The sequence below is a fragment of the Phalacrocorax aristotelis genome, chromosome 1 (genome assembly GCF_949628215.1).
Source record: "Phalacrocorax aristotelis chromosome 1, bGulAri2.1, whole genome shotgun sequence".
NCBI classification, from domain to species: Eukaryota; Metazoa; Chordata; class Aves; order Suliformes; family Phalacrocoracidae; genus Phalacrocorax; species Phalacrocorax aristotelis.
In genome coordinates, this window is record NC_134276.1 from 95,426,774 (window position 1) to 95,450,252 (window position 23,479).

The window sequence follows — 23,479 nt, forward strand, 5'->3', positions numbered from 1 at the left end:
GAGTAGCAGCTGCCTTTGGCTTTAAAGGGAGACAAATAACACTTTTCTAAATAAAAAACCAAATCTTAAGATGCTAACGGCAGAACAAACCAAAACAAACTTAATTACAGGTGTCAAGGCTTAGCTGCAAAGAAGCAGCTGTGTGGTCAGCATCACACTGCATAGAAATATCTGCATCAGTCCAGAACAAAGCTGAATACATGGCAATTTTCTTCTTCTTTCAAAAGCTTTTTGTTCTTTGTCCTTCGGAGAACGGAATGCCGTTCCTTCTTTCATCACTACCTTTCCCTCTGAGTCTGATGCAATTTTTAGTTATTGCTTTGCAATGAGAATGTGTTTATGATTCTGCAAACATGGAGAAATATGTTGCTCACATTTCCTCATCCTTCGGGTCCTGGGAGAGAAATGGTGGGATTCCTCTGGCCAAGCGTGCGCTCCAGCAAGCCACCGAAAGCTCTCTGCAGTAAAAGCTGGAAAGAAACACACCCTTGTAGGGCACAAATCTCTCATCTAAAAATAGTTGCCTATGGAGAATTTAGCCCCTTTAAAATTTCAGACAAGTATTTATCACCTTTAGCTGTGGGTATCTATACCAGGATGGGATGAACTGCATCCTAAAAGGGCTTGCTTCTCTCCAGTTGACCCCAAAGGGAGCCTTGCCAGCTACATCAGTGTAGCTGTCTACACTGTAGAGATCTAAAGTTAGAAGAGACCAGACTCGTCCTAAAATGTCCTTCTACCTCAGCCTCTTCTGTAACACTGCTGCACAGGCACACACGTTTAGTGTGTGCTTTACATTTTTGTAATTTCAGTTTAGCATCCCTGACTGCATTTGGCAAGAACCCAGCTGCAGGCTGGCCTGCACACAGAGGTCTAAACTCTTCAGGTCTACCCCTGCAGCTAATGGGACTCGCCCGGTAATGGAAATGCTTCCTTTACGGCTGCAGGTAATGCTAGCCTTGAATGAGAAGGCAATTGCATTAACAGTATGACAATAAAACGGAGCAATGGCAGATGGCCATGTTACTGCCCGTCAAGTAGCTGCTGGCAACCGATCCCACACGCTCACATAGCCAGACTCAACGGTGGCATGGTGTAACTCAAGGTGTGGTTTGACATTACAGCGAAGCCTGTCTAACAACCTGATGCAGCTGAAAAGGCAGTCCCACTCCCCTTCTGCTGTGCCCAGCTCCCGTTCCCACGCTTCCTCCTCCTCCTTGCTGACACTGGGGCTCCTCCAGCGCTGCTGGGAGTCAGTTAAAACTCACCCTTCAGCAGAAGAGATTTGCTTTCTGCCATTTTGGCTCCCTGGTCTGACCACATCAGCATCAAAGGAGCACTGACAGGGAGGGCAGGAAGGCACAGATGAGGCCAGAGGATGGGAAGGGGCAGGGCCTTGGCTGAACCTCCAGGGAGAGGTTTTCTATCAAGGCAGGATACCTTTCAGTTGAAGCATCCTCAGAACAAGTTACCTTACCTCAGATGATGGGAAGTAACATGTTCAACTACAGTAACTTTACCCCTTACCTTGAACTTTCTGCTTCCTAAAACATTAGAGCATTTCCTCTGAAGGAGGCCAGTGCTGCCCTTTAATGTGCTAGATGTGCATGGGAAGCCTTCTTCTCTGAGATAGAAATGACAGGTGGAGTTCAACACCTTGAGACTATTACATGCTCATCTGCTGCTTTTTCTACTTCAAAGCTTGCACTGAGGGGAGATGGATGCCTACAAACCCTGCCTAGGCCATTGTCTCAAATTCTACCTGCCTTCAAAATGGCAATTTAGTAGAGCTAGCAGATGAGCCATGAAACAGCAGTAATCACTAGACCTTTCTTCTTCCAAAATGGGTTGTGGTTTTCTGAGTGCCCTTAATACTAATTTACGATTAATCCATACTCTTTTCAAGTAACTGTTGCTTTATCACCACTTTTTAATTCTTGGCATTATAAAAGGAGATTAATATGATTACTTTGTGTAATTTGAAATGGTCACCAGTCTGTGGTCCCTTTTCCTGTCCTCTTACTTTGGTATCTGGAACCAATAATACACAAGCAAAATAGCTGGTAGAAAAACTGCACGCAAGAGCCAGAGCTTAGTTGGGTCAAAACTAAGTCCTACCCCAGGGACCTCACATAAGGCTTCAATAAAAAGGCAGGTATGGGACCAAAGAGCACGCTGAGTCATGACCATCACAACTTCTCTGCCCTGATCCAGAGAGCACCAACACAAAGCCAGGGACTTGGGTCTTTTTTTGTTCAGTGATTTGGATGGCCCAATTTCTCTTGTATCTATGCATGTGATAAAGCCAGTCTGAAAGACTTTTAACCAAATTTGCTGTGGAAGTCATTTGCCGACACTTGGCTCTCTGGCAGCCCTGAGGAAAAGAGCACGTGTCCCCACTCTGCTTCCCATGGGGCTGCTCAGTCTGTGCTCAGAGCAGATGGTGGTGAGGAGGCCCTCGCAAGTCTCTTTTCCCTGTGGAAGGAGATGAGATGAGGTAGATCCTGCCCCCCATCCCACGAGGTTCCCCTCAGGTCCCAGGTTGCCTGGTAGCAGCTTCTGATCACCGTCACTCCAGAGCAACACAACCATGTCCTCAGGAGCAGTTATGATCCCCAAATCCTCCAGGCTGCCCTGATTTTCCTATACCACTTATTAATGTTTATAATTACAACTTAAGTGGGCCTACTGAGTTCGTAATGAAGGCACATTTTAAAATGCTGTAATCAAAGAACTTTCAATTGGATTAAGGCTAGCGGTTTAATTACAGGAACATGTAAGCACAAATAAGATTTTGGTTTACTCCTGTCTTTCAGATATGTCACGGCAAAGGCTTTCTGCCCATTTGTTATTGCTGAATAGTTGATGCTAACTGTGGGTTGAACCCCAGTGGCCAGGACTCCTATGTGACATCCCAGGCAGTGAGAGTCAGCCCCAGACATGCTTAGCTCCCAGGGTGAGGTGCCACTAGATGCACTTCGTCAACATGACAAATATAAGTGATTGTGAAGAATTTCTTAGGAGGTGTCACATGCAATAAAAGGTTGAAATGAAGGGTCTACTGTTGGATAAACACTCCAAGTCAGTGCAGCCACTGAAAGATGTTGTCCCTTGCCTCTAACCATGATGGTCAGCCATGCTACCTCCTCCCCTCTTCCAGCAAAACTGTTTCTATAATCACAGGGCAAAATAGCATCAGGAGACTGATATGGTTGAAAGCAACCTTTTTTCTTCCTTCCCCCCCCCCAGCCATATCAGTTCTTCGAGCAACTGCACAAATATGTACAGTAACATGAAGAAATAGGGAGCCCAGTGACAGGGACAAGATGCTGGGGGTGAGCAGAACCACTTAGTATGGTGGGAGTGCCAGCACCTTTCTGCTTAAATGTTGGTCAAGTTGAATCCTAAGGAGAAAGGTGAGAATGACTGTGAGCAGAAGTTTAAAGGTGGTTATTAAGCTTGAGCCCTATAAAGACAAATTATTGCTAGAATTTGGTAAATGTTAATTATTTCTGCACTGCAGCTGTAGAAAGGGCAAAGTACTTAAACAGCATTAGAAAATGTGGTCTATCAAACAGGCTTCAAACAGTCCCTGTTGGCAAGCCTCCTAATCTGGGGCACGGTGAGATGTTGTACTGCAGAAGAGATCTAAGCAATAAGCAGAACACATTGGGACTTTAGTTTCAGTTCTGCTCTGTCTTGTTTGCAGCCCAGTCCTTTTCTAGTTGCAGTCTTTGAACTTCTCCCAGGCCCACACAAGGACTGGTTGGTAGGCAGGATGTGCTGCAACTGCCAAAGAGATTAATTGAAAGGGAAGTGTAGATGAACACCATCAGCTGCACGCACACAGAGGTATCCATTTAACTACTTCAGTTTAGAAAAGATTGAGATAAATTGGTACAATCATCTTTTTGGAGAAGATTAGAATGTATTTCTCTTTGGCTTGTCAGGTGCAAAACCAGAGCGCTTTTGAACTACACCACCACTAAGAAAGGGAAACTGGCTGTGACTCTATACCAGTTATAAGCCGTTGTTCTAACCAAATAGGTATAAAAATAGCTAAGAGCTGCTCCTATTTTTGCAGTATTTGTACATATTATATTTAATGTATAAAATTATATTATCTCAATAGCTAATAATAATAACAACAACAATAATTTTTCTATCTTTGAAGGGGCAAGTGGAATAAAAGCTAAAGGGTGAGAGTCATCTGTCCAAATGTAGATGGTGGAATATGTGTGGCCTTCAGAGAGAGGCCCTTTGGCTGCCTTTAGGCAGCGCAGAGATGGGTGCCATGGGAGTGATTGCCCTCAGTCTACAGGAGCTCAAACGACCCTACTTTGCCACTTTTTATACTCCTAAACGTCCACAGGGACACCACCCAATGTTTTATTTACTTACTAAATTTGAGCAGAGATCAGACGTTGGTCTTTCCAAGAGGAGAGAAAACCGCAGTTCTATCAAGTGTGACTGAAAATAGGAAATTATGATGGCAACAGTTGCTCGGCCTGACCTCTATGTGCTGCCACAGGCATCCGTGAACACATTTAGGGGGAAAGAGAAAAGCAGTGTTTGTTAAATTGATTTATTTGTGTTAGCTATGCCATATAAAAGTCCCAGCAGTCAGATTACTTCTCTTAACAGGGCAGTGAGAGTGCACATCCCCTGAGGTGCTGAACCAAAATCATCACCTTCACCTGCGAGCCCCTGAGGGGATGCGGGGAAGTTTCAAACCCGTCGACAGCTGCTGGAGGGGGAGTTTAAATAAACTGTGTGCTTCCTCAGCACTAAAACCTCTGGCTCGTGAAACGCTTGCAGATGATAGCAAAGCGCAGTTTTCATGAAGTTAATGTCACTTGAGGGATTCATGTGAATCCTTCATGGGTTTTGCTTTCATTTTCAGTATGACTGAATTTTATGGTATAATCGCATCAACTCTTTCATTTTAAATTCGGTTTCAAGTCTTGCACCAAGGGATGGTTTCTATCACTATGTCTATAGTTAGTGGAAGGCAAGTTTATCCTCTGAGCTGCGTAACAAGCGGATACAATACTTTATAGATGCCATTTTCCTTTTCATAATATTTAGTTCCTCAGACAATAAGCAAATACTTCACTCTTCTAGAGAAGAGTTTCATTTCCTTCTTATGTACGTTACCTCAAGAATGATTAAACTTTGGGCTTATTTTGCAAAATGCAGTTTCCGCTTCATCCAGCAGCTCTCGGCAGCTTGTTTTATAGGGTTGTGTGGCACAGAGTCAGTGCTGGCAGCCCTGCTCACCCACAAGGATGCCCCTGCCACATCCCAAGGGGTACAAGGAAGAAACTTGCCCCTTCGCCTTTCTCAGAAGGACTTGACAGGAAAGAGGGCGCTCAGAGCTACCCTCTTTGGAAGAGCAAACAAGACATCAGCTGCTCCCTGAGGTCTCCCTGGTTAATGCACAGCTCACAGGAGCTCTGGGTATCACGGCTCCTCTCCATAAATGTTGCCTAAAAATAGAGCTGAAATGTGACTGTTCAAGATACAGCCTGGCGGTAAACAAGGAAATCGAGCACATAGCCATGCAAAGTTTTGTTTATTTTTTCTGTCGTGGTGTGTAAACTGTTAAAATCTATTGGTTGTAGCTTCTTATTTCAGGGCCAATTGCCCAAAAGTTTAAGAAAACCTTCTGTTTTTCCACTGGTCTAGCTTGCTGCAGAACTCATGGACTACTTGCATGTTTACAAGCTTTCCTCCAGTAGCCACTTTGATTCATTTAGCTTACAATGTAAATAAATATAGTTGTAGATATATGCCAAGTAGTATAAATATTTATACTATGATTGCCTAAAATTGTCCATTATAACTTAACTTTTAGTTGCCTACGACTTGGGTAAACATTTTCCAGTTTTTACATCAGATTAAAAGTATAAGTCCATTTTCAAGGCAAAAAAACCCCAACCCACAACCAAACAAAAAACCCACAGAGAGCTCAATGATTTCAAAATACTGAAACACAAGCAGTCTGGCTAATATTAACCATTTCCCTCTTTATGTTGCTTAAACATTTCTAAAAATAATCTGTAATCAGCAATTGTGGACTTTATAAAAATGTCTCTTGCTTTCTGTAAGAATGCTCATTGACAGACTTGACGGATTCATCAGTCTTTGATGCGTATGGTGGACTTGCTCAGAGCCACAAGGAACATCACACACTAGACCTGCCACAAAGAACGGAGACTCTCAGGGAGGACATACACAAAACTGATGATGCTTTTCCAGGCTTGCACTGCCAAGGGTAACCATGATTCTGATATTTCCAAATGCTTGAACATCTGAATTTGCAACCTGAAGGATCCTTTAGCTCAGCCTGCAGCAGACACACCTGGTGTGTCTGCATACATGCCCATGCTGTTTGCCATCCATACCTAAAGCTTTCCTATGACATCTTGGAGAAAGGCTGCTCAGGAGGGACTGGCAGAGCAGATTCTTGAGGGCCTGGCAATAAGGGATCTAGAAAGCCTGATGATCAACGTCTCCCCTTTCCCAGCTTCCTCTGGATGTGCACAGCTGCATTCTCCCACAGGAGTGGGAGGAGGGGTGAGACAGAAATATGTGAGACAGTTGACCCCAACTATCAAAAAAAGCTGCTGCCCTCCCTTGTTAAGAGATGAACACAGGCTGTACTTGCAAGCCTTGCTTTAATGAAAGCCACCATAACCTGCCTTCTCACTTTCACTATTGTGAAAGTAGCCCATCCCAAGTAGGAAGACTCAAATGCAGCTGAACGTTCTTTGGGACAATTCTCTGTGTCTCTAGTACGCTCCTCCTCAACACCTACTCCTTGGGAGCTGGGATACTTTATTTTACCATATGTGCTCTTTAACCCTGGTAGCTATTCTCCACAGCTCACCCGTGCTCTGTCACGCTAAGGAAGTCCCCTGACATGCAGGTGGCCAGTCAGAAGACCATGCAGAGATTCTCAAGAGTGCATGGAAGAAAGACTCCAGGAACCTAATTTTTTGCCACACCACCACGGTTGTTCATCATTATTGTTCCATTTCTGGCACCCCTGGCTATTGATAGGACTAACAGTCAGCACTGGGAGCAGATTAAACATGTGGAGCAGCAATACTGCAAGGTGGAAGTCATAAACTGGGATGCTTTCCTTCTCTAGCACCCAAGCATCACAGACAGCCCAGAAAAGATAGAAAGAGGACAAAACCAAGAGTATGGAGACTTGATTAATGAGGATTCAGCAACGTCTATTTTGAAGAATTGTAAAAGCTCATGCGAGCCTCTATAGACAAGCAATGTCTCACACAAGTTTTTTTATGGAGCCTGCATCCCATGTCTTGCTGACCTGCCTCCTCTCAGCATGCCTGACATGTTTCCTACCTAGTGTAGTATCTTTGGTTCCCTCACCACCACTTCCCTTATGGATATCTATCAGTAGCCCAGATCCTTCCATAAAGGAGGGGTTTATTCCCTAAACCTATCCATCAAACTCTCATCTTCATCTCGTTTCTCTGACATTCTAGTTGTTTCTCCTCTCAGCTTGGGAAAATGATGCCCACACATTTGTCATGCAGCAGGAATGTCAGCCAGTCCATGAAGGTAGCCGGGAGGGCAAACTTTGTGGTTTTTTCCCTGCAACTGGCTGACCCTTCCCCCCACCAATTTGTCATGTTTTCATCTGGCTCTGAAAAATCTTGGCTGAGTATTACAGTGGGACTGCAAACCAGTCTGAGATGTCTCTTCCTTTCAGATTTTTCATGGGTATTTGTCTTTAGTGTCTCACCTGGAAAAGGATATAGGAACCTAAACTTAAAATTAAAGCCTTGCTAGGTACCACCCAAAACCTGTGATATAGACATCCAACTTTACATTTTAAAAAAATCATGGTGCCGAGTGCAGTATTGTTTACAGACATCTTTTTACTAAATTTACACCTATGGTTTTGCACATCCAATCTCACAAATGACAAACACAGGCCTATGAAAAATAAGCTGAAAACTGCGCAGAGGAACAAGGCTGGGTCACAAAGGGTTTTGTTGTGGTTGCTGTTGTTGTTAAGGATGGCGTGAACGAGGGGAAGTGATAAAGGCACCGTCTTTCATATCCTTGGCAGGACAAGAGCTGTGAAGGGTCTTAGGCATGCTCAGTGCAACAGAAGAGAAAACGAAAGAGCTGCTGATGACATGCTCTCTGGCATGCAAAAGAGGAACAGAGACTGTAAGAAGATGCCACGGGCCAGGAAGAAGTAAACACAGAGGCTGTTGGAGAGTCCCTGGAACAGGGGAGGAGTGGGAAGGTGTGAGGCTGGGAATTCACTGAATCTTCTGTGCAGTCACTCTGGTCACAGCTTTGCCTCTCTTCTCCCTGGGGTGGACAGCCGGGAACAGGGTTATGCTCCCACAACTTCTAGCTGCATATGCACATACCCAGGGAGAGACTGCAGCTAGACCAGGCAGAGAACATATGGGATGAAGCAATGTGGATAAATGGAAGTTTTGCCCAGTTCAAACTGTCAGGATAGAAGGCAAGGTGTGAGTGTGTAATGGGGTTACACATACTCCTGACTATATACAATATGTATGTTTTAAATGCCTCAATCCTAAGAATATAGCATTCTTAAAGCATGCTATAGGGCAGGAATCAGAACAGCTATTATCCCTTGTCCTTTCAAATTGGCAGACCCTTTCAGCAAAGTCCCTCCCTTGGCAAAAGGGGCCAGAAGGACATGAGAAACTAAAAGTCCAGGGCAGCTGGAGTGAAGGACGGGAAACCAAAGAGAGAAAAGGGATCCCCCCCAGTGAACCACACGTAGTGGAGGCAGAAGGGTGCAGGGGATGGGGCAGGGGATAGAAAGGGAGATAGTTATGATGGATGGCATTGGAGATGTAATAGTGTCATTGAAGGTCAGAGAAGAAAAGGGCAAGTGCAAGAAGAGGCCGACAGGACTGGAGGAGGGGAGACTGTGCAGGAAGAATTGGGTGATGAGGTCTCCTCCTTGGAATGATGAGTGGTGTTGGGTCACTGGCTTTCATAGCACGCTGGGTAGAAAAGTTTGATTTACAGCTCTATGACTTGCACTTACATCCAGCAGCTGAAACTGCCTTAGAAGTACAAACCTATGTCTCCCAAGTAGCCATTAGTTCTTCTGGACAACAAAGAAGCTCAGAACTTGTTACGGTTCATGCTGAGGAATTTGGCACTGGCAGCAGTTGTTATCGCGTGCATTTATAAAGGCCCTCATCACCAACAATACCTGAGCACACAAGGAAGTTGACAAAGTCGCGGTAGCCAGGTGCAAACCTGCCTACGGCATGTAATGTTCATTGCTAGCAATTTTGTAGCTCATTTGAGACAGCCTCTGCCCATACTGCTGTACGCTATGTACTGAAAAGAAAGCTTCCAGCACACACATTTAATTTGCATTTGTAATGGGAGATTATAATTTTAAAGTATTTGTCAGGAATTATCAAGAGCTATGCCAGAAATTATTTGTACATCAAAAGCATTGATAAAGTGCAAGAGGCTGCCTGGAAATGCTGATTTTTAGACTGCAAATACTGTGGTATCATGACAGCTTTTCACTGAGAGTTGCAGCACGTGCATTTGCACTTTTGTTATAAATCCTTGTTCAGCTGCTGAAGGAGCTAAAGCCATTCTTAGGTTCTCTAAAAGATCTTTTTAATTCTCAGCTCTCCCTGTGGGAGACTGGAGGCCAGCTATTCTTTCCAGCTGAAGAGAAGGAACCTAGAATTCTTGACAAGTAAAGTTCTTTGTAAGCAGACGAAAGTAGGCTAAAAGCAAAGACACTTGCTAGGAGTTATTTCACTACATACGGGAACTGAGAGTTGTTGGTTCTTATCCTAACCTGCCACCCCATTTCTAACATATGCCGAAGGCTGTTATTCTTGAAGAAAAGGCCTTTTTCATAAACAAAAAAAATAATATTCATATTGCTCATTAGAGAGAATATAAAATATCACTAATAAAATCATTCAGCAAAGCCAAATAATGTGCTTAAGTGCTCACCTATGAAAATTTAAAATATTGACTCATTTTATGTGTCAGTGGATGAAACGTAACCCCTCTAGAATCAAGCTTATAACAATCTTTTCCCATTTTTGTGCAGAGTGTGTTTTCAGGTGTGTTCTGGATGTGGCTGATAAATATGAAGGGCAGTGTGATCCTACTGCAGAACCCAAACCTTCCTCCTCAAGATTGTACCCAAGAAGTCACATCTGCAGGCCATGACAGATCAGAAGAGTTGAAAAGAACTCCTGAAGAGCCAGTAACTTACCTCAGTCATCCTTGCAGTGCTAAGCTTCCTACAAAGACTTCCAAAACATCCAGCATTCCTACAGAATTAAAAAAATTAATCAGTAAAGCAGCAGAAAACAGCCATTCTACATCCTTAATAGAAGAACTATTAAACTTTTAAATATGTCTGGTTGTGCTTCTGTAGCCAGAGTGTGTTTCTCAGTGCCTAATTTTATCTCAGGAGACTTAGTTGCCTAAATCGATATTTGCCGCAATGATTCAGTAGAACAACTAAATAAGACATGTCCATGGAATCACAGCATCTTAAAATTTTATTTTAAAAGATATCAATTCTAAGAATTGGGATGTAAGAAATATAAGCCTGAAATTGTCCAACCTAATTAATGTGCACTGAACAAAGGGAATGGCAGGGAGGTGTGCCAGGGGAGGTTTAGGTTGGGTATTAGGAAAAGGTTCTTGCCCCAGAGGGAGGTGGAGCACTGGAACAGGCTCCCCGGGGAGGCAGTCACAGCGCCAAGCCTGGCGACATTCAGGAAGCACTTGGACAAGGCCCTCAGACACATGGTGTGAATTTGGGGCTGTCCTGTGCAGGGACAGGAATTGGACTCGATGATCCTTGTGGGTTCCTTCCAACTCAGGACATTCTATGATTCTATTAAAGTTTTCTACCATAAATCAGTGCCTGTAAATCACACCATCACGCTACTTTCATCATTCATTTAAACCACATTAGGTTAACAACATTTCAGGAAATATTCACCACTTGTCATCTAATAATATGGTTTTTAGGTTATATGAAAAAAGAGGGAAAATATCACCAACATTATCCACGTGATATATTGCTTATGCCACCAACTCTTCATTATCTAGGACAACCTGAGCCTGAGAGACACCATGGACAGGAAAACCCAGTGCCAGTACTGTTGCAGACTGAAGAGTCACTCCGGCATCTCCGTACCACATTCCAGTTTCTACAAATGCTCACTAGTTGAGCCGGCTCCTCACAGATAAGATACAGAAATATGACTGTACCAGTGACACAGTCTGCTCATGGCTGAATAATCTTCCCACAGGCTTTGGGGAGTGAATGATCTCTCAGCAGTTAGACTCTCAGAAACTTAGTTTTTTAAGTCTTAGTCAATGCTCTTGATATAGTATCCTCCTTGTCAACCCAGAAGAAAGAAGTTAACCGTTTATTTTCCAACATTTTTTCTTTATTTTGGTGCTTTTCCCAATGTTACATTTTAAACTGGCCTTAGTTAAGGATGAGAAACAGCTACATGTATACAACAGCCATCCTAGAGGCAATTAATGAAACCAGCCCATGATTTTTAAAATTTTAATTATTGGCTGATTTTGATTTTAATGATCTGTTTATTGTACATTTGTTGAGGACCATTTAAATTATTGTTTAAGCTGGAAGGCATTCCTAATGTGGTATAAAATATTAAACGTTTATATTTTCATAAAGTAATATGATTCCCCTCTCCAAGCCAGATCCCATCTGTTAGGACAACTTCTTAGATCTTTCTAATGTACATCTACTTTCAAATCAGGATAATCAGAGGTTGCTAGCCCTATCCCAGCATGTAGAGGAAATAAGCAGTTGTCTTCATGTTTTAGTGTGCAATTTGTACAACAACCAGGGGAATTAATGCATGTCTTAGTTTTGGCTGGGATAGAGTTAATTTTCTTCCTAGCAGGTGGTATAGTGCTGTGTTTTTTATTAAGTTATGAGAATAATGTTGATAACACACCGATGGTTTAGTTGTTGCTGAGCAGTGCTTACACTAAGTCAAGGACTTTTCAGCTTCTCATACTGCCTTGCCAGCAAGGAGGCTGGAGGTGCACAAGAAGCTGGGAGGGAACACAGCCAGGACAGCTGACCCAAACTGGCTAAAGGGATATTCTGTACCATATGGTGTCATGCTAAACAAAAACTGGGGTGCAGCTGCTGCTCGGGAACTGGCTGGGCATCAATCAGTGGATGGTGAGCAATTGCATTGTGCGTCACTTGTTTTTTATATTCTTTTAACATTATTTTCCCTTCCATTTCTGTCCTATTAAATTGTCTTTAACTCAACCAACGAGTTTTACCTTTTTTCTGATACTATCCCCCATACCACTGGGCGGGACTGAGCGAATGGCTGTGTAGTGTTTAGCTGCCTGCCAGGTTAACCATGATATTGTAATTTGATTTCCTGTGTGTCTGTGTCCTTCATCTTTAGATCCTCTCTCACACTGAGATAACCTCAGGCAGGTAGTCCTCTGGCCTATACATCCCCTTCTAAAGGGAGCCCTCGGGGACTGCCTGCTGGGCAGCTGGCCCGGTGGTGCCACGTGCCTGCCCTGGGGGACAGCCCTCTCTAGCACAGCCACCTCCCCACCACACGGCGCTCAGATAATAAGAGGGTCGCCATGAACACCCAGAGCAATGCTTTTGTAAAATTACACCAGAAGTATATGCTGTGCACCCTGGGTAAAGCCAGCTTGGATACAGTTGTAGGGTTACGTGGGACTGCAGGGGCTCAGCCTGGTAGGGTCTCACTCCTGCTGCTGGAGTGAGCAGCTCCTGAAACAAGCTACCCCTGAACCCTACAGAGGTTTTGTCTTGGAGGAAGCTAGTTGTTCACCCCAGAAAGAGAGCTCCAGCATGGACTAAGATATGTGCCACATGGGGCAGCCGGAGTAGCAGAGCCCAGGAGCATCTGTAGAGCTGCATGACTGGATAATGCAAACGTAGCCCCTGATCCTTAGCATCACACACTCAGCTCTCCCCACCACTGACATCCCATTGTTTCACCCTAAAAAACTGCCACTCTCCCTGCGTGCTGGCTGAGCAAGAGGAAGCCTGCAGTGGGCCTGGGTGTGAACCATCACCAGCTATTGTCTGGGCCAGGCATGACAACCGGCTCCCCCTCCCAGCAGGATGCCGGGCTGGTCGCTCCCTTCTACTTAATCATTCATGATATCTGCAGGAACAAGATATCTTCCTGACCTCTTTGGGCCGTAGGTTTCAAACACACCTGAGGGACCCAGGACTAGCAGCGCAATTGCCCGTATCTGAGTTCCTTAGAAACGTCAAATAAAATAAAGCCAAAAAAGGTGGAAATTAACTTTGTCACCCTGATGTCCTAAACAAGAAAAATACAAGACCCCCCAACTGTCTTGAAGTGCCTCTTCTCACAAATTAAAATAACGCCTTAATGAAAATCTTAGTAACTCATGCTTTTTTTTCTTTTAGCTTTTCCTGTGTTAGTGAGAGTCAAGGAGACTTTAGAACAAATTCTTTCTTTTTAGTTAGTTTGTTTATTATTCAGTTCCTTCCTAGTACCCCACATTTTGAGCTTTTACATTATAAAAATGAGGTAATTTTGTCATCTCCAAGTTCATCACATTAATGCTTTTATTAAAAAAAAGGTAAAACCTGATGCATCTCCTTTAATATTTTTGGAGTGAAATCTCTGGGATAAAAAATACCCCCACAACTTCTTGCTGGTTGCATTAGCAATATTTACTCTTTGCATCTATCATTTATTATAGTTTTTTCTCATGCACTATTTCATTTCTTATTAGAAATGTGCATTTTTTTCATGTTAGATACTGTTTCTCATCAGTATGTTTTATCACTGGCAAAAATACAGCAGGAGTGCAGCCGGTGGAATTTAGGGGTTTTTAAGCAAACCCTTTTTCTTTCATCCTTATGCAGAAATAACTCTTTAAAGTAATAAGCATTATTTTGAAGAGACACTCAAGCACTATGTGGGGCACTCCCTTTGGTGATACACTTCTGACTGTCACATACCATTCTGCTTTGTAATCCTTACATCCCGTACAAGATAATATTTTACTTGGCCACAAATCTCCACAGAGGTGTCCACCCTAGCCTTCAAACCATTCTCCAGTCCCACGAAGCATGTGATCAGAAGCAAAGTCCTTGCAGTCTAAAGTATACCAATCACGTCTAGACTGCATCTAATCAAACAATGTAAAACTCGGCAACTCTTGTCCATCACAACTGCAGAGGAAATACCAACTACAGCAGAATAATCCTGGATCCTGTCCTTGAGTGTCTAGGAATGTAATGTACTTCATCCAGTGCATGACAGCAAGGAAAGGAAAGTAAATAACCATCGTGCCCCAGGAAGAATTCACACAAAATACCTGTAGAGGAAGAAACACCTACTTGCCAGTGGGTGAATGTTTCTCACAAAAGGGTCATTTCATCCTAATCCTTCAGTCCTGACCCTCAGGAGAAACCTCCTGAAGATGAGCCTGGGAACTATGGGCTCATTTATAACTCTGCACACTCCCAGAAGGCAGAGAGTTGAGAGAGATATATTTTTGACAAACTCTCTTCTCCACCGTTAACCTCTCCATGCTCTACAGTTTATAAAGTATGAGTCTCACTTTTTTCCCCCAGGAGGTGGCAAGCCTGAAACTTCTCCATCTCTTATGCGTTTTCCTCTCTCCTGCAGTATGCTCCACACTTCACAGGTACCAATCACCTTGATTTTTAAGCAATGATCTAATTGGCACCTAACCAGCTAAACTCAGTTCATATTTATCTTATAGACTCATAGAATCACAGAATGGTTTGGGTTGGAAGGGACATTTAAAGACCATCCGGTCCAACCCCCAGATCTTTGAAATCTGGTGCTTTTATTTCAGTCCTGAAGAATGGCTTTGTGTGTCTGAAAGCTTTCTGAAGTCTTAAACTATGACAGTTGGCACATTAAAAAAATATTTCCTCTTCCTACAAGCCTCATAGCTGCAGCAAAATATTCTATCATCTTTATCTGATGTTCATAATCAATATATCTATGCATGGTTAAGGTGCTAGAAAAGCCACACTATATTATTATTTCTTAGTTTATAATTAAGCATGCACAGTATGTAATCACTTAACCATATATTACATACACATGTATGACAGGGAAGGACTTAAGGCCGTGTATTTTCTTTTTGCATTTACTCCTATGTGAACAGCTGTGTAGTTGTACCATTGCATTACACACTTTTATATATTTATTTAATACTTCTAATAAAGATGACACCGATAGCTCATATTTTGATTACCATGGGATAGATATTTTTATTTGCCTATGTTAAATACATCATCCATTTTTACTGTACAAAATAACAGAATTTATAGATTATTTCATCTTGCAGTGCTAGGGATTTCTATGAAGTCAAAGAAAGTTCTCTGTATTCACAGAAGGAATAGCAAGTCAAAGCTAATTAGTGTGGTGAGAATCTGTGAGGAGAATTTGCTTACTGTCTTTGAAATTTTTCACATCTTGGGTGAGCTGATCAAGCAATAAGTGCTTTGTGACAAGCTGCAAGGCTGATTATACATTTTCATTTTGTATTTGTTTTTAAATAATATTTCCCTGTTAATATGCAGTACGTTCCTAAGCGAACGCATAGTGCTTACTTAGGCAGAAATAGTATTTCTTTTCTCTAGTTTACAAGACAGTTGATTTTAAAATTTTACATTCACAGTGAGATAGGTGATTGTAATATTTATTAAGCTTAAGATTTGATAAAAGCTAAAACTTTTAGCTTGTATTTTTCTTGAATTGGATAAAGAAATAAGGGATTTAGCAAGACTAAAAGAGACTTCTAGCATGTTCAAAATTCAGCATGTTGTGTTCTGGTGTATCATACTGGAACGTGGGATGGGAGAATCCAAGCAATATTTATTGAAAATAGGCAACTTAGTCTTCCTTTATATTTTTGTATCCAGCCAATATGAGAGCAAATATTATCAATAAGAAGTTTAGATGGTCTTTCATGAACACATGAAAGAAAGATGAGAAAGGCAGCAACGCTTTTCCTGTTTTTCTGTTGCTGTTCCTCTGTGTCATATGAAGACAATCTGAAGTCTGTAAATGTGCTCCAAGGTAAATTCAGTAGTGTTACAATAGTAATCCTCAATTTCTGAGCTTTTGTTTTTGGCCTTTAGCTATGAGATTATGCAGTTAGAAAACAATATTCCTTTCAGAAAATTAAGAAACAGAGTTTGAGCAAACTCTTTTCCAGATGGTTTTGAATTTAGCAGATACTTATCCTGGATAGTAGGAAGTACTAATACGACTTAAAATACTTGATATTAAATTTCACCATTGAGGACATCTATATGTCTTTCAAGGATGACCTTTGCTCACCATTAAAAGTAAGTGAACAAAAAAGTATCAGCCACATGTAGAAATTGAAAAAACCCCAAGTATAATCTTGATGAATTCTTTACTTGTATGACACTGAGATAGTCTATCATGTACTGGTTCTTGCAAGTACCATTGGCACTGAAATTCAGCACCCTTAAGGCAACTCCAAGAGGCTACACCTGAAAAATGCGTGCAGTGTGTTGAGCCCCGCGTGGCCTGAGTCCAGTTTACAATTTTGAAACAATTCTTTGTAGAATAAATTTATGTGAGGCTCCCAAGACCAATTTGGACCCAAAATTTTCAATCTGCACATGAAACAATGGCCATCTTGTAATTTCTACCCCTTGATACAATGAATTAAGCCTTTGAAGGAGGGAAACGAGGAATAATGCTTGACTGAAGTCAAACAGTGAGTATCTTCATGTGCAAGACAGATACTTACTTAGAAGATCAGCCGTTTCCTGAACAGCTGACCAAAACTTGAATCATACAAATGTCCATGAACACTAAGAAAAGGGCATAAACGCAGTTGAATCAAACAGCTGTTTGCTGTTAGAATGAGTGTTCTGAAGTGTGACCTAGGTAATATGTGGACATTTCCCAATGGAAATATCCCATTGTTTAGGATAAGTTAAAGAAACCATTCTCTGGAAATAATTGTTTCTGCTCAGACTCCCATTATCACATCTCTTTTCTCACCCTATCTTTCTCTCCCATTAGCTGCTATGGCACCTCATCTACGTCTGGTAAAAGAGATAAGTGGTTGTCATCAACCCCACTACATGAATTACTCATTATATCTGCTCTCTGAATACTTCAGATGCTCTGAGCAGCACATCTCTCTTCCTCTGGCCTGAGCAGTTTGTAATCCACTTACAGTCTGCGTGCTGACTAAGGGAAACATGAGTTGCAGGGTTCCTCCTGGCCCTGGCCATAGGCACCTGCTTGTTAGTGGGCTCCTTGCTCAGCTTGCTTACAGCTGCAAAACTCGCTTCTGGGCAGACACTCCCCTTGCTGAGAATCCAAATTTCGTATCACCTAACACTGGCAGGCTGAAAGTTACGTAGCCATTCACACTTTCTCCGCAGCTATGGGAGAAAGGAAAGCAGCTCTGGAGGGCAATGGTAGAGTGAGGCAAGTCGTGCTCGGGGAGCGCCTGCCTTTCCCCATGGACTGCCCAGGGATGTCAGGCAGCCACATCCGACAAGGTGCCCCATTTTCAGGGGGTTACAACCCGGTGAGATGTATCCAGCTGAAACGACTATTTGTTTAACATGTTAGGAGCCTCATTCTCCTTTGAAATAGAGACAGACTTATGATGGATTTAGCCCACTAAGGGGCTAGATCTGCTAAACTGTGATCAGCCGCAGTCTTTCAGCCATGTGTTTTTGATACTTGTAACATTCCTTGAATTAAGGTTCAAGGAAAACTTCAAAGTCTACTATTACTCAGTGAAATGAATCCTACTAATGGCATTAATCCATGGACTTCAGATGGAGCCTCCACCTGAGAAGAGTAAGGAATTAGTCTTTTGTAATGATGTATAGTCACAAACGAAAATCCTTAAGAGCTGCTGGCATTTTGGTTCATCTATTAAAAATCTCATTCAGAGACAAGAAAAAAAACCCAGCACAGAACATGGATGGTTTAAGATTTCTTCTGTCATTTCAGAAAATAAAGGAGTAACTACTTTGTCTCTGGGAAATTAATACATTATTTTGTTCATTTTTGTTTTGTTAAAGATTTTAAGATTTTCTGTCAAAGATTTAAAAACATGGAAGTACCCCTAAATGTGTATTACTACATGTGCATGTAAAAGTACAAACACAAGATAAGGCAAACAATTAAAGGGACATTATGATCTGAAATTTGAATCTCATTCTAACTTAGGAAATAAATGGTAATAAGTTTAAAAGCAGAAAAAATACAGAATTCTAGTCTAGTAGTTAGGAGTTGGGCTCAATGATTCTTGTGGGTCCCTTCCAGCTCAGGACATTCTATGATTCGATGAAGATTTCAAAAAGAAAAGTAACTTGTTGGTATCAGAGCTGTCCATTTGGTTTCAATCTGTAAGTGAGAGCAGTGCAAAAGACAGAAGTAGTGACAAGTCAATTGGACTTCTAAAGTGTGTTTTGCTTAGTATTCAAAAAGGAAAAACACAGAAATAAACTTCTGTTTACAGCATACACTTTAGCTTTTGTCCCTTCAGCTATTTCCATATATTTAGACCCTGAGTAATATCTACCTTCCCAAAAGAGTAAGCTAAAAAAATTAATGGGAAAGTGTTAGCGTGCTGAGAAAAAGCAGATTGCCTCTGGATGATAAAGGGCCTACTTATATATTGTTTCAATAGACTAACTGATATGTCTAGTAAAAACAGACAAGCTTTGATGCATACAAGTCTGTTTTCAGATCTAATAAAAGATATTACCTCTCCTTACAAGTTCTGGCTTGCTTATTGCCTTATGCCATTCTGGCTACAAAGACAGTGCTATTGCTCAAACATTATTACTACTACTAACCTCCCAGCTAAAATAACACTGCTACTACAAAAGTCCTAGTATAAGTTCCTTCATATTTATCAAATATAATTTAAATGTATGTAATCTCTCAGGAAGGCTATAGGTCTACATAAAACACAATATGGCAAAAAGTTTATCCGCATTATGTTCTGAAATGACCTGCCACAGTGAGATAATGGAATAGCAATATAATTGCAGTTACCAAAATTCAGTCTTTCCAAATCAGCAGTGCAAACTGACATTTGCTTACTATCCCATTTTATGAAAACACAAGTAGTGGTTTTTTTCAGAGAAGTTTTTGACAATGGGGATTATTTTTGCAGGTAACTGGCAATTAAATATAGATAGCTAAGAAAAGCTTCTGGTGAAAAAGAAGAGTGGAGTGACAAATAAATAACTAAAGGTTCCAAAATCCTACTACTTTGCATGCTGCACTGTTAAATTCCTCTACAGACTGCAAAAAAAAAAAAAAATCTTTAATCCCAGGAAAGAAAAAGAAAACTCGTTTTACAAAATTCCAAACTTCCTTCCTGTACATATTTTTCAATTTAAGCCTTTCTGACAAGCTATTTTATACAGCTTGGGTAAAAGTATTAATATAAGATCTGAAAGGATCTGTGCTTTCATTCAAATCATGTTAGTCTTTGTTTCATATTTTGTGGTTTACTCTTAAATAATCTTTTTCTATTGTTTCTCTCTTTCTTTCTGATCACACCTCTGTCTTTTCTTTTTTTTTGCCATCCCAGAACTGCAGTAGTAGCCTTTCTCCTGTCAGACTACCCTGTTTTGAAACTTTTCATGGTTTCTTAATGATACTGGTTTCACATAATCCTGTTGTCTAGCTGTCCCTCTGCCTATCAGTTCCCCTTGAGCCTTTCAGCCAACTTCAATAAACTCTGAACAAGGGATAAGGGCTTCCAAAGAGACGTTAATTCCTACAAATTTCAGGAAGACTGTTAGCAAGAGGGGGAAGAAATGCAGAAGAAGTGCCCACTGTTGGAAAGGCAAGTACAATTTAGTTATTATACCTCCTGCTTGCTAATAGCTAATTAAGCTCCTGACTAGTCCAGCATATTTAACATAAAACAGGCACTTCAGCATGTGAGGGATGTAATTCAAGGTTGGGGGGAGATCAGGGTTGGAAGGGTGTGAGATGCTCAGCCTTAGGAAACCCAGCTGCTTCAGTTCTACTGTGCACATAGCAACTCTTGTGTTTAGAATCCCTATGTAAGTGAAAACGACCATCACGTAATACGTAACGGATATAATTTTGTGAATAACAGTCTCCTTCAAGTTTATACTGGTGCAAAGACAAACACTGTGTGTGAAGAGATGCATTTAGGAAAAACTGATAAAATGGGACTAGTTCGTGAATCTACAAAATTTCTTGCATTTTTTTGACAGTGTTCTCATCCAGCATGCTTAGCAGCATTGACAAGTTTTAAGAACAGTTCCCTTCTTCCCTCACTCTACTCCTAAGGCTGGAAGGAAGTCAGACTTCTTCAAGGTTCATGTGGATGAAGAGGACCATATGGTTGTCAAATCAATTTGTTGAACTCTGTCCAAATCCTATGGGATGGATGCTTTTCACATGGACACCACATGGTTTATCTGAGGACAGTTCGGCTAGGAACCAACTAGACAGGAAAAATAAAGTATTCCAAATTGCTCTCTCTCTGAAAGATGGTGAGATACATTTTTCAGCCTGTAAACAGAAGTTTACACAACCAGACTCTTGCGGTATTTGGTAGACACAGAATTTCTGTTTATGCTATTCAATTAACCTTTATCTGAACAACTAAATGAATAACAGGAAAATGCCACACCGTATTTTTCTCATAAGAATTGTTCCTAATCAGGCACCATTCCTTCTTCAACGTAAGAGGCCACAGGTCCCTGTAGAATCTTTTTCTTATCAAATTTCTATGATTTCTACCTAAGCATGCATTCTTTTGTACCCGTAAGTGTGGAGCATAAATTGGGCTTAACTGTTTCTATGAGTCTTTAATGAGTGACATTATGCTCACTCCAACATCACTGTTAACATCTCATACAACCAGAAACTGAAAGTGGAAAGATGGTAAGTTATGACTATGAAGAGAAGTCTTATATTGATATGAGGAATGGTAATTAAAGCAGCCATCTCAGGAGAAACTAAAATGAAGTGTCCGTACTCACCCTTTATTTGTAACAGAAAACAGATATAGCATCACTCCAGAACAGTTTTTGCAACTTCTTGGTACATTACTTCTATGGCAATTTTTTTCCTAATTTTGAATGTATAGTAAGGTATAGTAAGTACTGATACCTCAGGGTGACACCTCCCCCCTGCCCCAGACTTTATTAAACTCAGGCTAGTACGGAAGGCAGAGATTGTATCTCAATTTTGTAATACATACACAATACCTCAATTTTTAAATTTACTGCATTTAGATCCTGGCTTTGTTCCATATAGAAAACCCTAAAAACATGGTGTCTAGATATAGTAATTTTATGCTAAACACTTTAAACCCACCTTAATTATTTGTTATTGGAATAACTTTATTGGCTTTTGCTTATCAATTTAAGGGATACAGAGGGCAAAGTTCTCACTGAGCTGCTTGGCATTTTCCCGTCCGACACACTAATCACTCGCCATGTTGGCTAGAAAATATAGATGTATGAGGGCCCTGAGGGCACTAACAGGGCCCCTCAGCAGCCTCCCCTGGTGCCCCCAGTACTCCTGTCCAGGACCCCATTTCAGCCCAGCCAAGCATAGAGGTGCTCGATGCCTGGGGCTGGGGCTGGCCTGGTGGTGGTGGGTGCAGAGGGATGGGCCTGGGTTGCCAGGGCCTGCCCTGCCACACCACCATGGGGAGCCCCTACTGCTCCTGACCCCCAGGGAAAAGCTGGTCCCTGGGGTGCCATGATGGAACCCATTTCCTGTGGGGAACACCTCTGCACATCTCTGCAATAGTCTCTCATTTTCATCATGCCTCACACAACCAATGGTACACAACAACATGTGCACCGAGTGTGAGAGTGGGAATAACAGACACTGTCCACCACTCGTGTTGTATTTCAGGCTCATTATTATTCCCAGTATGAAAATATCATTTAATCATCTATGTAATGTTCTGTTCCTACTACCATATAGTTATGCTTTACATTAGAAATTACAACTGTGAAACATAGTTCTTTTCTGAAAGGGATGACATCCTATGATCTGATGTTGCACAGAATGACATATACCCGCATATCATTATTGCCAAAATACTACACAAAATATACGCTGCATAAACCAAAGGCTCGGGCAAGTGCAAAGTACTTTTTCCTTACTGGCCCTCACACGCAGGTTAAGTCAGTCAATGAAAAATTGTGTAAACTGAGAGCACTACTCATGTGTGTAAGCGATTTACTAGATTGGGCCCAAAAATACCAAAAATGTTGCAAGATTGATCCCTGACGTGATCCCTTACAACAGACCTTAATGTCCAGGCAGTAACTTGCTTGATTTTCAAGCAGTGTTTTATCTTCTTTTAAGAAGATATTTTCTCAGAAGATGTTTTCTGAGAGTTGGGAGATACCACGTAATGCAGCATCTAAAGGGCTGAACCGGAAGGAAAAAAATGATCTGTCTTTGGTCTGTGGCAAAATTCTGCGTTCTCTCATCTGTTATTGCTCCTTTATGCTACCCAGTTGCAAAGCTCCATATAAGTTTCATTTTTGCCTACGGAGCAGCGCGGTGCCAATGAGAGTTTAAGAGCTACGGATAAACGCATCTATTAGCACACAGATCTTCCTAAATTCTGAATCATTCCCTCATCAAAATGTTTTGGTTTTAATTTCTTTTGGGTTAGTCAATGAACAACACAATCAGCTAGTTCCTAACTGGTTTCACTTTTTGTTTGATAGGCTGGCTGCAGCGCGTGAGCTGGGAAGCCTGCAGGGAAGCGCTTCCATTCCCTGCATTTTTGCGCTGAATTAAACACGTTGCAAAAGCATTTCCAGTCATACCAATGGTTGTGTACAGAGGGGAACCAACCAGAAGGGCTGCTGAGGAATACATGATCCTGCCGTAGTTCTCTGCATGGACACTTACTTTAGAACAATTAGTGAGTTTTGCGAGTGCCTACTGACTTCTCTCTTCATACCACGAATACTCTTCAGTCAGCAATTCATCTCACTCATACCCTTTTGTTTCCATAGTTGCTGCACAAACATAAACCAGTAACATTTATTTGCAGTGTTGAGGGGGTGGGGGGGAAGCACCAACCTTTTCCAAAGGCAAAGCAGTGTCGTACAAGGTGAGCCACGGCAATGCCTGCAGAGAACTCTGGAAGTCTTAGTGAAGAGCGATGGGCATTGATTTCTGTTTGGGAGAAGAGGAAGAACTCCCCAGACAGGAGTCTGGTGTGCCGTTCGCTTGTTTTGTAACCACAACGTGCCATTGCCCTCCCAATATCTTCTTTTATTCAGTGCCATAAATAGCTGTCTACTTCAGCCTATCGTGACCTTTGATTAGCACAGCTACAA

General features: G+C 41.7%; 1 long non-coding RNA gene across 1 annotated transcript in view; it reads right to left on the minus strand.

The window, feature by feature from the left end:
• LOC142059440 (uncharacterized) overlaps positions 1-23,479 on the minus strand; it is a 37,803-nt gene that overhangs the window by 10,360 nt on the left and 3,964 nt on the right. The window contains exon 2 of the long non-coding RNA XR_012661342.1: positions 10,292-10,349. This is a non-coding gene — a long non-coding RNA (uncharacterized LOC142059440). The remainder of the gene's footprint in view (positions 1-10,291; positions 10,350-23,479) is intronic.